The 13,561-nt window shown below is 39.8% G+C and overlaps 1 protein-coding gene across 4 annotated transcripts in view; it reads left to right on the top strand.

Annotated features, from left to right (window-relative positions):
- The first annotated feature begins 397 nt into the window (after positions 1-397).
- Positions 398-13,561, top strand: part of LOC117509407 (1-phosphatidylinositol 4,5-bisphosphate phosphodiesterase eta-1-like) — a 277,298-nt gene continuing 264,134 nt past the window's right edge. For all 4 annotated transcript variants that reach the window (XM_034169076.1, XM_034169077.1, XM_034169080.1 and 1 more), the window contains exon 1: positions 398-533. The gene's annotated coding sequence lies outside the window, so the exon portion shown is untranslated. The remainder of the gene's footprint in view (positions 534-13,561) is intronic.

The following is a 13,561-nucleotide window of genomic DNA, read 5'->3' as shown; positions in this document are numbered from 1 at the left end:
AAATAAAGGAGTGGAAATTTAAAAAAAAGATTTAAAATGATTTTTAAGATCACAGAAAAAATAAATGTTTTTATATTTAATATTTTGTTTGACAATAATTTTGGTCAGGTTTTTTTTTACATAATACATTTTATAATTAAAATCAATTATTATTAAATTATAATGACAACAATTATTATAACAACAGCAACAATAATAACAATAATATCACTATTATTATTATTAGTTGTGTTTTTGTTATTTTTTGAATAGTAGAAGGAGGACTGAACATGAATACCATCTTTAGTCCTTGGCCAGTGTGAGTGGATCCGTTCCAGGTTTTTCCAGAGTCTGATGTCCCACAGCAGTCATTTGAAAAGGATCTGTGCTTGTTGTGGTCCACAGCACTAAAGTTGCTGGGACGCTCTGTGTGTGTGTGTTTGTGTGTGTGTGTGTGTGTGTGAGTGTGTGTGAGTGTGTGTGTGTGGGACACTTATTCTGCCTTTGTGCACAGTGGCACAGGAGGACGTTTTCCAACCTGAATCCATCGCAGTAAGTGACTTTATGATGTTTTCATGCAGCACAGAACAAAGGTTTGTTTGTGTTGTTACTTTGAATGTGTGCCGTATCCAAGCAGGCATGCACCTGTTGGAACTCAGTCTGTGTGTGTGTGTGTGTGTGTGTGTGTGCTCTTTCTCTCACACACACAGTCAGTTCAAACAGATGCAGACTTAATTTCCACTGCAGAGGTGACAGGTGATGATGATGATGGAAGAACCACAGCCGACCTCAGCTGAGAGCCTTTTGTCCTGTGATTCTCGTGTGTGTGTGTGTGTGTGTGTGTGTGTGTGTGTGTGTGTGTGTGTGTGTGTGTGTGTGTGTGCGCTTCATCATCACGATCCTTTGAGGTTGTTGTTTTAGCAGCAGATCTGCAGCACGCTGGCGTAACAAAAGCCTTTATGGTGCTCATGCTGGGGGGGGGGGGGGGGGGGGGGGGGGGCGCAGCCCCCCATAGGCTGGGGTGGGTCTCCAGGGAATTTTTGATTTGATTTGAGTGACTGTGTGAAGACAACCGGGTGTGAAAGAGAAAAAGACTTAAAGAGACAGAGAGCTGCTGGAAAGTCAGACATGGTGAACAGAGTTCCTGTTTCTGCCTCACAGATGAACTTTGACCTGCAGCATCTTGACCAAACTAAGGGAAGCTTCTCCACTCAGGTCCTCAAAGATGTTACTTCAGCCTTCTATCAAAACTTTTCAGTTAAAAAAACAAAAAAAACAAATAATGATGAACCTGGGAGGAAATCCAGCACTTTCTAGCATTTTATTTGTCGTCATAGTAATCAATCAGCAGTGAGATTATCTCTTGATCGATTCCTGGATGAGATAGAAAACCTACATCCAGGGTTGATCTAGAGACGCCTGTACGTGGGTTTGTTTAACGTGGGAATGTCTTTGCACGCCAACAAACACAAGGTCCTTGACAGATCCTTAGCCTGGTCCGACAGCTGTGTAGTCCCAGACGATGGGGGTCTGAGGACCTGCTGCTGCCTCCATCCTCCTGATCCACCACTGAGGTCTTGATGTTTCACCAGAGCCTCACTAGCATCTCCTGCTCAGGGTTCCTGTTGGGCCTTCCTAGTTACCATCGCAGCCACAGTCCCCACCATATTTCACCCCAACAGATGATCCCCTACTTGATCCGTTACCCATGTGACACAATGGGGACGAGGGGTTGGATTTGACACCTAGCATTTTATAATGGGGGTCCAAAAGTAATTGGACAAACAAGCATGGTCATGAATTAAACAGTCAGGACTAAAAGTTCCAGGCTTCAGTTCCTGCTTGGTCTTTTGGTGTTTTGTCCTCAGCTCAGCGAAGGTGTACTCGACTGGATTTGGGTCAGATGACTGACTTGGTGGTTTCAGAACATTCCAGCTGTCTGGAACCAGAACATCAGGCTTGTTTATTTTCCATCTGCACTGTGAAGCGTTTTGTTTGGATAGAGTTGCCCTCAACATGTCACATTTTTGGTCAAGTTTGGTCCATGGGCCCGCTGCTGATCTGGGCCTAATTGGTTCCACTTAAGAGGACTAAAGAACACTTACAATCCTGTTTCATGTCCTACACAAAAACACGATAACCCTCCCATAGTGGATTACACAGTGTTCAACATCCAAAAATGTTCCAGTCATACTGAAAGTTCACTGAATAGGTGGAGTTCATGTGATCTATGGTTGAAAGTTATGTCATTATTGGGTAAAAACGGCCAATTTTTTGTCAAGGGTTCAAAAATGATAGGTGCTCAAATTTTGGTAAGAAGTGAAGCAAAAATATTGAGTTAATGGTGTTTATTTAAAAAAGGATTAGTTCTCTCCACCAGGGAGGGAGGTAATCTTTTCACTGCTGTGTGTCTGTCTGTCTGTCTGTTAGCACGATAACTCAAAAAGTCAAGAGCGGATTTCAGTGGATTCTGATGAACAGATCAATATTGTTCTGGGAAATAAGCAGTTGATTTTGGAGGTCATCCGGGATGTATTCTGGAAGTGAGATCCAGAAGAATATTTGGCCGATAGCAACATTTAACTCAAACATTGTGAGAGGATGCTGTTGATATTTGGTCATCAGATGGATAATGTCTGAAATAACATGGGATTTTATTTTTAATTTGATCCAGGGCATGTTGTGGTTTCAGGATCTCAAACAAGTTTGAATAATTTCGGAAGCTGTGGCCTTGGTGGAGGTCTGCGCTCTCTGAGGGCCTTCTAGACTGTTTTGCGTTCTTCACTGCTGAGCATGTGACCTTAACATGTGACCTCATGCTACATAACACAACCCTTACAACCCCTTGGAGGTGACATGTGTGTCTTGGTGGCTTCCCTCACTTGTCTCCTTCTTGCACTCAGTATTTGAGAACTGCCTTCTGTAAACAGATTTACCACACACGACCAGACTGTTTGTATTTCTTAAAGATTGAGCTCATCATGTCCAACACACACTCAGTGACTATGTTGTCTGAACTCTATTATGGTCATGTAGTGCATATATACTCATATATATATATATATATATATATATATATATATATATATATATATATATATATATATATATATATATATATATATACACCTCAACAAAAATATAAACGCAACACTTTTGGTTTTGCTCCCATTTTGTATGAGATGAACTCAAAGATCTAAAACTTTTTCCACATACACAATATCACCATTTCCCTCAAATATTGTTCACAAACCAGTCTAAATCTGTGATAGTGAGCACTTCTCCTTTGCTGAGATAATCCATCCCACCTCACAGGTGTGCCATATCAAGATGCTGATTAGACACCATGATTAGTGCACAGGTGTGCCTTAGACTGCCCACAATAAAAGGCCACTCTGAAAGGTGCAGTTTTATCACACAGCACAATGCCACAGATGTCGCAAGATTTGAGGGAGCGTGCAATTGGCATGCTGACAGCAGGAATGTCAACCAGAGCTGTTGCTCGTGTATTGAATGTTCATTTCTCTACCATAAGCCGTCTCCAAAGGCGTTTCAGAGAATTTGGCAGTACATCCAACCAGCCTCACAACTGCAGACCAGATGTAACCACACCAGCCCAGGACCTCCACATCCAGCATGTTCACCTCCAAGATCGTCTGAGACCAGCCACTCGGACAGCTGCTGAAACAGTCGGTTTGCATAACCAAAGAATTTCTGCACAAACTGTCAGAAACCGTCTCAGGGAAGCTCATCTGCATGCTCGTCGTCCTCATCGGAGTCTCGACCTGACTCCAGTTCGTCGTCGCAACTTCGCACAGCCATTGAAGAGGAGTGGACCAACATTCCACAGGCCACAATTGACAACCTGATCAACTCTATGCGAAGGAGATGTGTTGCACTGCATGAGGCAAATGGTGGTCACACCAGATACTGACTGGTATCCCCCCCAATAAAACAAAACTGCACCTTTCAGAGTGGCCTTTTATTGTGGGCAGTCTAAGGCACACCTGTGCACTAATCATGGTGTCTAATCAGCATCTTGATATGGCACACCTGTGAGGTGGGATGGATTATCTCAGCAAAGGAGAAGTCCTCACTATCACAGATTTAGACTGGTTTGTGAACAATACTCGTATTTGAGGGAAATGGTGATATTGTGTATGTGGAAAAAGTTTTAGATCTTTGAGTTCATCTCATACAAAATGGGAGCAAAACCAAAAGTGTTGCGTTTATATTTTTGTTGAGTATATATAGTTTTCTTTTTTTGTTGTTGTTGTTGTCTTTGTCCAAATACTTATGGATGTGACTGGATTTTCTGATCCATCTGTGTCTTCAGTGTGTTGGTGCTCCACACTGGAGTGCCTGGTTGGTTGATAGTTTCCCTCTTATCTGTTTTAGTGACAGTTTGTGTTACACACTCTGACAGCTAACAAATTCCAAACGCTGCACTGACAGTCAGTGATACAGTGATGGAACAACACACACAAACATGAAAAGACACACAAGCTCATTATCCACTTCATAATTTGAAACCTTAAAAAGACAAAAAAGTGATGGGATTTTGTTGTGCACTGTGTTGCCAGATGAATTGTACGCTTTGCAAATGCTTATTCGTTAAGAATAATAATGTTTTCGCCCCTGTTTGTTTGTTTGTGAACAGCCTGGAGTTCACAATTTATCATATATTGTTATGAAATTTTTACTGAAGATTTATATCATGATAGGCAAGAACGGATTCAATTTTCAAGGTCAAAGGGCAAAGTCAGGAAAAATCTTGGTAAGTTGGAAAAATCCCTATAACATTGAACAAATTTTCAAAAATTCATAACTCTGTCAAAAAAGATTTTTCTTTTTCCTTCAAAGAAATTTGTTTCATATTTGAGAGCGTTATGCAGGATGGTATCCTTTATCGAGTGACAAAGTTTCATCTGGTTCTGATCCAGATTACAGATTTTGTGGCCATTTAAATTTAACATTGAATACGCCATTATTTCACATTATATCTTAATCAAACATGCCCCAATCACTCTCATATTTGACAGTGAGGTGCAGACTGACACTCACTATCACCTGACAGAGTTTGATCTAGATCTGATCCGGACTGTGGATTTTGTGGACATTTGAATTTAATATTGAAAAGCCTATTTGATGTACATTTTGCATTATATCTCAATCAAAAGTGACTCAATCACTGTCATTTGTGACAGTGAGGTACAAACTGGCGCTCTCAATGAACAGACTAAGTTTGATCCACATCTGATTCATATTGCGGATTTAGTGGATATTTGTTTTTAACATTGAAAAGCCCTTTTGATCTATATTTTGTATTATATTTTATCTTCTATTTTATCACTTATAACAGGACTTTGGCCTTGAAAGTTTTTTTTTCCAAAGTAAAAGTTTGTGGAATTGGAAAGGAGTGCTGGTGGAGGTTTGAGGTTTTGTTCTCACGGTGTAGGTGTTTGAGTTTTGCCTCCTGTGTGTCGTCATGAAGTGGTGCCCGTGTGAAGCTCTTCGCTCACACACTGCACAGCCTGTGTGCCTCGATGAAGGAATGCATCTGAAATAAAGTTCCTCCCTTGTTGTTCTGTGACTGAAGCATTGTGAGGAGCAACTCAGCTTGCTGGTGTCGGGTTCGAGGCCTGGGAACACGACTCTGCTGTGATCCCTCATGAATTATTAAAGTCTCTTGGTGGAAAAACAGAGAAGATGAACACGAAGGGTTTCAATGAAGCGTCTTGTGAATATCTGTATGTGGCTGAGCATGAATTTGTAGGTGGAAGTACAGTGGCCTTAATAATGTGAAGTTAATGTTACACTAGCGAATGCAGAAAACAAATGCAAGAAATAACAACAAAAAAGCCCACATGCATCAATTCAACAACAGGTAGCTGCATCAAAACAAACTGGGAAAATGCTTGAACCAGAGAGAACACAAACAAATATAACCTGCAAAATATGCAACAATTTAATATGAAAATGTGTCGGCTGCAGATTCACACAATACATGCAGAAAAAAAGAAGATTTTGGAGGTGATGGTCTAGTGGTTAAGTGTTGGGCTTGAGACCAGAGGATCCTCAGTTCAAATCCCAGCCTGACCGGAAAATCACTAAGGGCCCTTGGGCAAGGTCCCTAATCCCCTAGTTGCTCCTGGTGTGTAGTGAGAGTAGCTTGTATGGCAGCACCCTGACATCGGGTGAATGTGAGGTATTAGTGTCTAAAGTGCTTTGAGCATCTGATGCAGATGGAAACGTGCTATATGAATGCAGTCCATTTATTTGGCCCTTAGAGGTTTTACTGACAGGCCCTCCAAGTATCACAACACTCTGCTTTTAATCTCTACCTGGTCATCTTAGTTATTTTATTGACGATTTTACTCTTATGCTAGCTGTATTTTCATGTTGTGTTATTTATGATTTTAATGCACTGAATGGTAGACGTTAGTAAAATTCCTCTGTGCAGAAATCTGTTGTGCTTTGAGTGTGTATGAGTGGTTCTGTGGTTTTTTGAAGCTTTGCAAAGCATCCTTGTGTTTGTGCACATTGTATAAATTTGCACAGTAAATTGTTGCTTGTGCTGCAGGTTATATTTGTGTTCTCTGTTTTTGCAAGCATTTTCTTAATTTGCAAGATGCAACTACAGTGAGGAAAATAAGTATTTGAACACCCTGCGATTTTGCAAGTTCTCCCACTTAGAAATCATGGAGGGGTCTGAAATTTTCATCTTAGGTGCATGTCCTCTGTGACAGACATAATCTAAAAAAAAAATCCGGAAATCACAATTATGTGACATGTATGTCTGACTTATCAGACGCCTCCATGATTTCTAAGTGGGAGAACTTGCAAAATCGCAGGGTGTTCAAATACTTATTTTCCTCACTGTAAGTGTTGTTGAATTGATCCAGGTGTTTTTTTCTATATATATTTTTTTACTTTTTGCATTTGCTGATGTTGTCTTACTTTGGATGTGTTGTGGCCACAGGTTTTGCCAGTTATTATTTTCTAAGATGTCCAAAGCAACATGAACATGAGGCAGGAACACGATGATAGATAAAGTCAAAACACTAGCTCAGGAGGACGAGAACATTCGGGAGAGATGAGGGTATCTGTGCTTCAAGCAGATCTGAGGAGCTGACTTATGGACTGAGACGCCCCTTAATTCCACGAGAAACCAAGATAACCCTGCACGTTAAAAATATTTTCAAATCAACACAGCGTTGTCCATAAAACGTCAGTTGTCTCAGATCTTAAAGCTTTCAAATCTAGACACATGACACACTTATATTCTGGCTCCACAGTATTTACTGCAGAACTGGACGGTGAGTTTTTTGCAAGTTCATCAATATGACATGGTGGTGAAAAACTGTTGAGGTTGTGCTCCTTTTGGAATCCACATCATCTTATCTATGTGATAATGATAGCTGTGTGACCTGGCTATAGATGGATTGGCTTTTGGGATTAAAGTGCAGTCCTCCTGGTGCAGTTTTTTTGCAGATGACACTGTGTTGTGCAACACCAGAAACAGGAAGAAAGAAAGAAAGCTGGAAGACTTTAAAATGTCTTCAGAAGACAGAGGATTAAAGACGAACATGAAGAAGACAGACTGCTTGAGGTCAAATGTGAGTAAGTGTAAATAAACTGCAAAAATGCAAACATTTACCAAGTATGTTTGTCTCATTCTCGTCAAAATATCTGGTTACATTTAATATAAGACAAAAATCACTGGAGTAAAATTTCAGTGAGAACGCTTTCCCATTCATGATTTATGGCATCAATTTTAGTCCATATTTCAAAATTGAGGAAATCAGGCCCCATTTAACAAAAGTCAACAAAATTCATGTTACACTCTATTTTATAAAGATCTGAAGGTGAAAAAAAGAAATATGAATGAAAATAAATTATTTGATCAAAAAATTACAGAGCTGAATCAAAAATTTATTTAAACTGAAAAATATATATGTTACACTTATTTTTATTTTGATAATACTTTTTAAATGATTATAAAATTCAAGAACAAACATTGAATTTTCAGTTTCAAAATTTATTTTTTCAATCTTTTTTATTTTCAGATTACAAAACTTTTGGCCTGGATTTAGCTCCATAGGTTTCTGGTTCTGTTTCGTGCCTTGTCCACACGGAAATAGAACGTCCCTATACCATATTTTTCTTTGTCATTTCCAAAAAGTGTTCTGTAAACACGACTCCATTTCAAGAAATATCTGCATACACACAAACCACTGAAAATAACTGCAAACACTGTGGTATATATGCCAGGCCTGTATGTGGCACTGCAACACACCCACAAAAAAACAAACAAACAAAAAAACAGAGAAGATGTGGAGCATACACACACGAAGTCGAACTTCTGCTTCAAGTAATACTGGATTAGAAGTTGACTAAACCACAAGAAAATGTTGACTGGGAATCGTGTCAATCCAAATATGCTGATATAAAGGCGCAGTATCCGAGACACCTGACAGAGAAAGACGTGATGTCTTGCGGCCAGGGTTAAAACTGAGGTCAGAGAAGAGGGGCTATGACATCATCATTTCACAAAAGATGTGTATTGGTTGTACACATGAAAACTCAAATGTTGTGTTTTGAGATTTATCCACTCTGGGACCTGTTTTTCAAAAGGTTACAATATGATACAAAACTTTTGCAGATACCCCAAAAATCATCTTGACTGTAGACAGGCAGGATTTTTTTTTCTTCTTTTTTTAAATGCAAAAAATCTACAAAGTCCGATATCAAAAATCATCAATGGGAGACTGCCCAATGAACATGGATTTGTGTTGAGATAATACAACTTACTTGGAACCATCAATTTGAGGCACATTTCAGAAAATGTTTTTGACTCACTACAAGATTTTATTTTACAGTAAATGGATTGCATTTATATAGCGCTTTTCCATCTGCATTAGACACTCAAAGTGCTTTGCAATAATGCCTCACATTCACCCCGATGTGAAAGTGCTGCCATGCAAAGCGCCCACTACACACCGGGAGCAACTAGGGGATTAAGGACCTTGCCCAAGGGCCCTTAGTGTTTTTCCAGTCAGGCTGGGATTTGAACCAAGGATCCTCTGGTTTCAAGCCCAACGCTTTAACCACTAGACCTTCATTGCCCCTTTTTATTTTTTGTTTTGTTATTATGAGAATTTGTAAAAGATGCAACACTTTCTAATACACATAAATAAAGCTCAAAATTAGTTTTTTTTTCAGCAAATTTCAACCACTCATTTCAAGAAATCTTAAGCAAATTTTCACTTCTTTGGTCGGCAGATTTTATTTATTTATTTATATATACTTCTTACAAGATGCTTTTAACTTGAAACAAGCCAATAAACAAAAAATAAATGAACAAACAAAAACAAATAAATAAAAATCTGTCAATAGACCAAGTGAAACTTCATTTATTAAGATGAGTGAAAACATCTTTCTTCTCAGATATGACTCAAAACAAGATTCTTTCCAAGATTATTTCACTTATAAAGATTTTTAAGATGTATTATCTAAAAACATGAAGCTGAAGGAAATTACCTTTTTGTATCTAAGAATATGTCCCTATGTCTTACTGAAATTTTACTTAAGCCTCTTTGCATTAAGTATACGTCGATATTGTGAATAGAATTTAACCAAATATTTGCAGTGCAAAAAGGATGAGTAGGGGGCAGGAGTGTCATGATCTGGACTTTTTGTGTCATGGTTTTTTCTGTTTGGTTCTGCTTAGTTTAGGTTTGATTATTTTGTCAGTGTGTGATTTTTCATGCTGGGTTTTTTTATGGTTGGGTTTTGTCTTTCCCCATCGCTCTTGTCTGTCTCTCTTTGTGCTTGGTGGTGGGCGGTGCACACTGTTTGGGCCACACCCTATTCTGGAGCTTTCCACACACCTGTTTCTAAACTGTAGCTCATCACCAGGGTTTATATAAGCTTCACTGGTTGCACTAGTCCCTTGCCAGATCATTGTGCTCTATGCCTTCACTTCCAGCACTGTTCTTGTTGTAACCTTTATTTCACCAGGTTTGTCCCATTGAGATCAGAAGATCTCTTTTTCAAGTGAGACCTGACCAAAAATAGCAGCAATACACAGTTTCAACAAACTTGTGCTTTTCTAGTCCTACTGCCACGTTGTGTCTTTTGATCACCTGCCTGTTTTTCGACCACGCCTTATTGCCTAATGTACCTGTTTTTGCCGTTTTCGGACTGCCTTTTTGTGTACCAGACCCTGCTGAGTTATACAGTAAACAATGTTAAAGACCAGAGCTGCTTTGTTGAGTCCTGCACTTGTGTCCAAACGTCTCTGTCCACCCAACCTGATGAGGAGATGCGGAAAAGAAGTCAAAATTTTTGTGTTGTTGTTTTTAAAATTCTGTACATATGATAAAAACACTTTGAATCTTTGCTCTTGACCATCTCCGGGATCTGTTTCTCATCATCACAATCACAAAGTGCAGATTTTCCAAGAACAGCAAGAAAACTATTTCTGGACACAACCAGAAAACAGGCAGAAAAAAACTTGATTCTTTCTAAGTGATACGATTACTGATGTCAAGGCTTCAAAGTTGCGTATCACCACATATCATGTGAAACTTCACAAGACATGTTTGTCCCGACACTATTTAAAGCCCAATCTGAATCAGGCTTGATTTAAAACACACACACACACAAAATAATTTGAGATAAATTTGCATTTCCAGTTTGCAAACACTGATCCAAACCCACAATTCTAAGCTAAAAATAACATAAAGTGTCCATTCCAGTGTTTGAGTTTATTTTACTTGCCAGTGGGGCTGCATGACCAAGTCTGTATCTGAAGAGCAGTTGTAACCCATCGCCATACCAGAACTGTTTGCTCTGATAACTAGTTAACAGGCTATTACAAGCTACTCATTGACTCTTTAAAAGCAAATAGGGTGCAACATCCTCATCCTTCCTAACTGACTTGTAGAGAAGCTTGAATCTTCGACTGGACTGGGTTGCTTGACGTGAAGACGTTTCGCTTCAAATCGCAGAAGCTTCCTCAGCTAAAATTCTTGCTCTGGAAGTCTGACTTCTGTCTGACTCTTGTAGAAAAGAATAAAACAGAAGCCAACAAAAGCTGGAGTTTTAAACCTAACCAGACCCCTCCTACTGAGAGGCAGACTGCTATAGGCTAGTGACTAAACAATAGCTCTAATTAGCAACTGTTGTGCTCTAGTTAGCACACCTAATGACAGGACAGCTGTCCCTCTAATGATGGGATGGATGCCTTTCTGATGGCTCCCTTGATGACGTGAATGACTCATTACCATGAACAAAAGACTGAAACTCCTTTGACCTGAGTACCCCATTGTAAACAGGGAATAAAGCATGTCTCAGACCCCCTCCCCGGTTAAGGCTGGGTTTCAAACGTTTTACAAAGAATGCCTCCTTGACCCCTCTCTCAAACCATTTCTTCTCTCTGGCTAATATTTTAACTTCCTTGTCCTCAAACGTGTGGTTACTGTCTTTAACGTGGAGATGAACCGCAGACTGAGGTGCACTGGCGCCCTCTCTGCGGTGCTGGTATAGCCTTTTGTGTAAAGGTTGCTTCGTTTCACCTATGTAGTGTTCGTTACAGTTTTCCTGACATCTGATAGAATACACTACATTGCTCTGTTTGTAACTAGGGATCATGTCCTTAGGGTGAACTAATTTCTGTCTCAAGGTGTTAACCGGTTTAAAGTAAACTGGGATTTTGTGCTCTCTGAAGATCCTCTGTAGTTTTTTCCCTACTCCTGCTAAATACGGGAGAGACACTCCTCTTCTTCTTGTCTCCGTCTCCTGTCTATCTGGTCTCTTTGTTCTCTGGGACTTCTGCACTTTATCCAGGGACCATCGTGTGTAACCACATACTGTGAGGGCTTTCCGGAAACGTTGTTGTTCTTGAGCCCTTCCCTCTGCAGGGGTCTGAGACATGCTTTATCCCCTGTTTACAATGGGATACTCAGGTCAAAGGAGTTTCAGTCTTTTGTTCATGGTAATGAGTCATTCACGTCATCAAGGGAGCCATCAGAAAGGCATCCATCCCATCATTAGAGGGACAGCTGTCCTGTCATTAGGTGTGCTAACTAGAGCACAATAGTTGCTAATTAGAGCTATTGTTTAGTCACTAGCCTATAGCAGTCTGCCTCTCAGTAGGAGGGGTCTGGTTAGGTTTAAAACTCCAGCTTTTGTTGGCTTCTGTTTTATTCTTCTCTACAAGAGTCAGACAGAAGTCAGACTTCCAGAGCAAGAATTTTAGCTGAGGAAGCTTCTGCGATTTGAAGCAAAATGTCCTCGCATCAAGCAACCCAGTCCAGTCGAAGATTCAAGCTTCTCTACTATGGAAACCACCTGGACAACTGAGAGCCTACACAGAAACTGACTTGTAGTTCATTACTCAAAAAGGACAGAAAAAGCTTCTAATTATGTCAACATATATGTACGTATATTTTACAGCATTTTTGTTCCTGACATATACCACAAAAATACAGGAAAGTCATAGTGCCACTGGGTTTTTAAGATTCAAGTCATAAAAAGAATTTTCTTTGACACCACTATAATTTTATTTCATAGACTTTAGATAAGGGATTCATAATATGATATTGCCAATATGATCAAAATTCATGCTCTCTCTGTGTGTTTGCACTTGTGTTTATTGGCCATTTGTCTGTCCAGCTTGAGTCTCATTTTTGGTGACTTAAGAAATAAAACAGAAGGTGTCAAATCCCTTCAATACCGTGACAAAGTGAATTTGGTCACACCCCAAACTGTTGTTGAACTGATTCTTACCAAAGTGTTCAAGTTGTAGCGTTAAAGCAATTTTTAAAAAAAAATGCAATGTTAATACTCACTAACACTGGACAGTGTTAAAATTTAACACTGCATGTCTGATAGTTCTGTTCACATGGACACTGTAAAAATCTTTTTTCTAAGGGTCCATTTGTACTATGATGTGAAGTGGCTGACGCTGGCCAACATAGCCAAATCTCAACATTCGCCGGAGTAGGTTAACTCCAGGAGTTAAAATTTTCCTGTCCTCAGCACAGGTCGATGTAGCTCAGCAGAGGGCGATGTTTGTCGATGGTCCACTGACTTAGTGTAGGACGTCGTTCAACTTTCACCATCCGAGGGTGGGCGCTTTGGTAGCGCACTCCACGGAACACCAGCGTAGCTTGGCGGACCTGATGGTTGATTTGGCATTTGTGACGTCATGTGACACAGCCTTTATAATCTCGACATAACTCTGCGATTGTGTCACTTGCTACTAGTGCGTTGTCGAGACAGGTTCTACACTTCCTTCCTTCACATTTGTACGTACTTCTTCATGCCCAATGGATCCAGAGAAGGTGGCGCATCTAGTCAAGCCTCTGACATTGGCTAATGCAGGGTAACGGAGCAGTAACGGCATATTAGCGTAGGTGACTTACAGTAGCGGAACTCCACTGTTGTTATTATTATTGTTGTATTATTATTGTATATTTTAGTATGAACATTGAAGATTTTAAGCATGTTGAAAATTTTTGTGGAACCACAATGAACACCGGCGTTGCCTGACTGACATCAACTTAGCTCTGAC

The sequence above is a fragment of the Thalassophryne amazonica genome, chromosome 4 (genome assembly GCF_902500255.1).
Source record: "Thalassophryne amazonica chromosome 4, fThaAma1.1, whole genome shotgun sequence".
Lineage (NCBI taxonomy): Eukaryota > Metazoa > Chordata > Actinopteri > Batrachoidiformes > Batrachoididae > Thalassophryne > Thalassophryne amazonica.
Note: the sequence above shows the minus strand (reverse complement) of the source record. Positions and strands in the feature narration are given on the sequence as shown.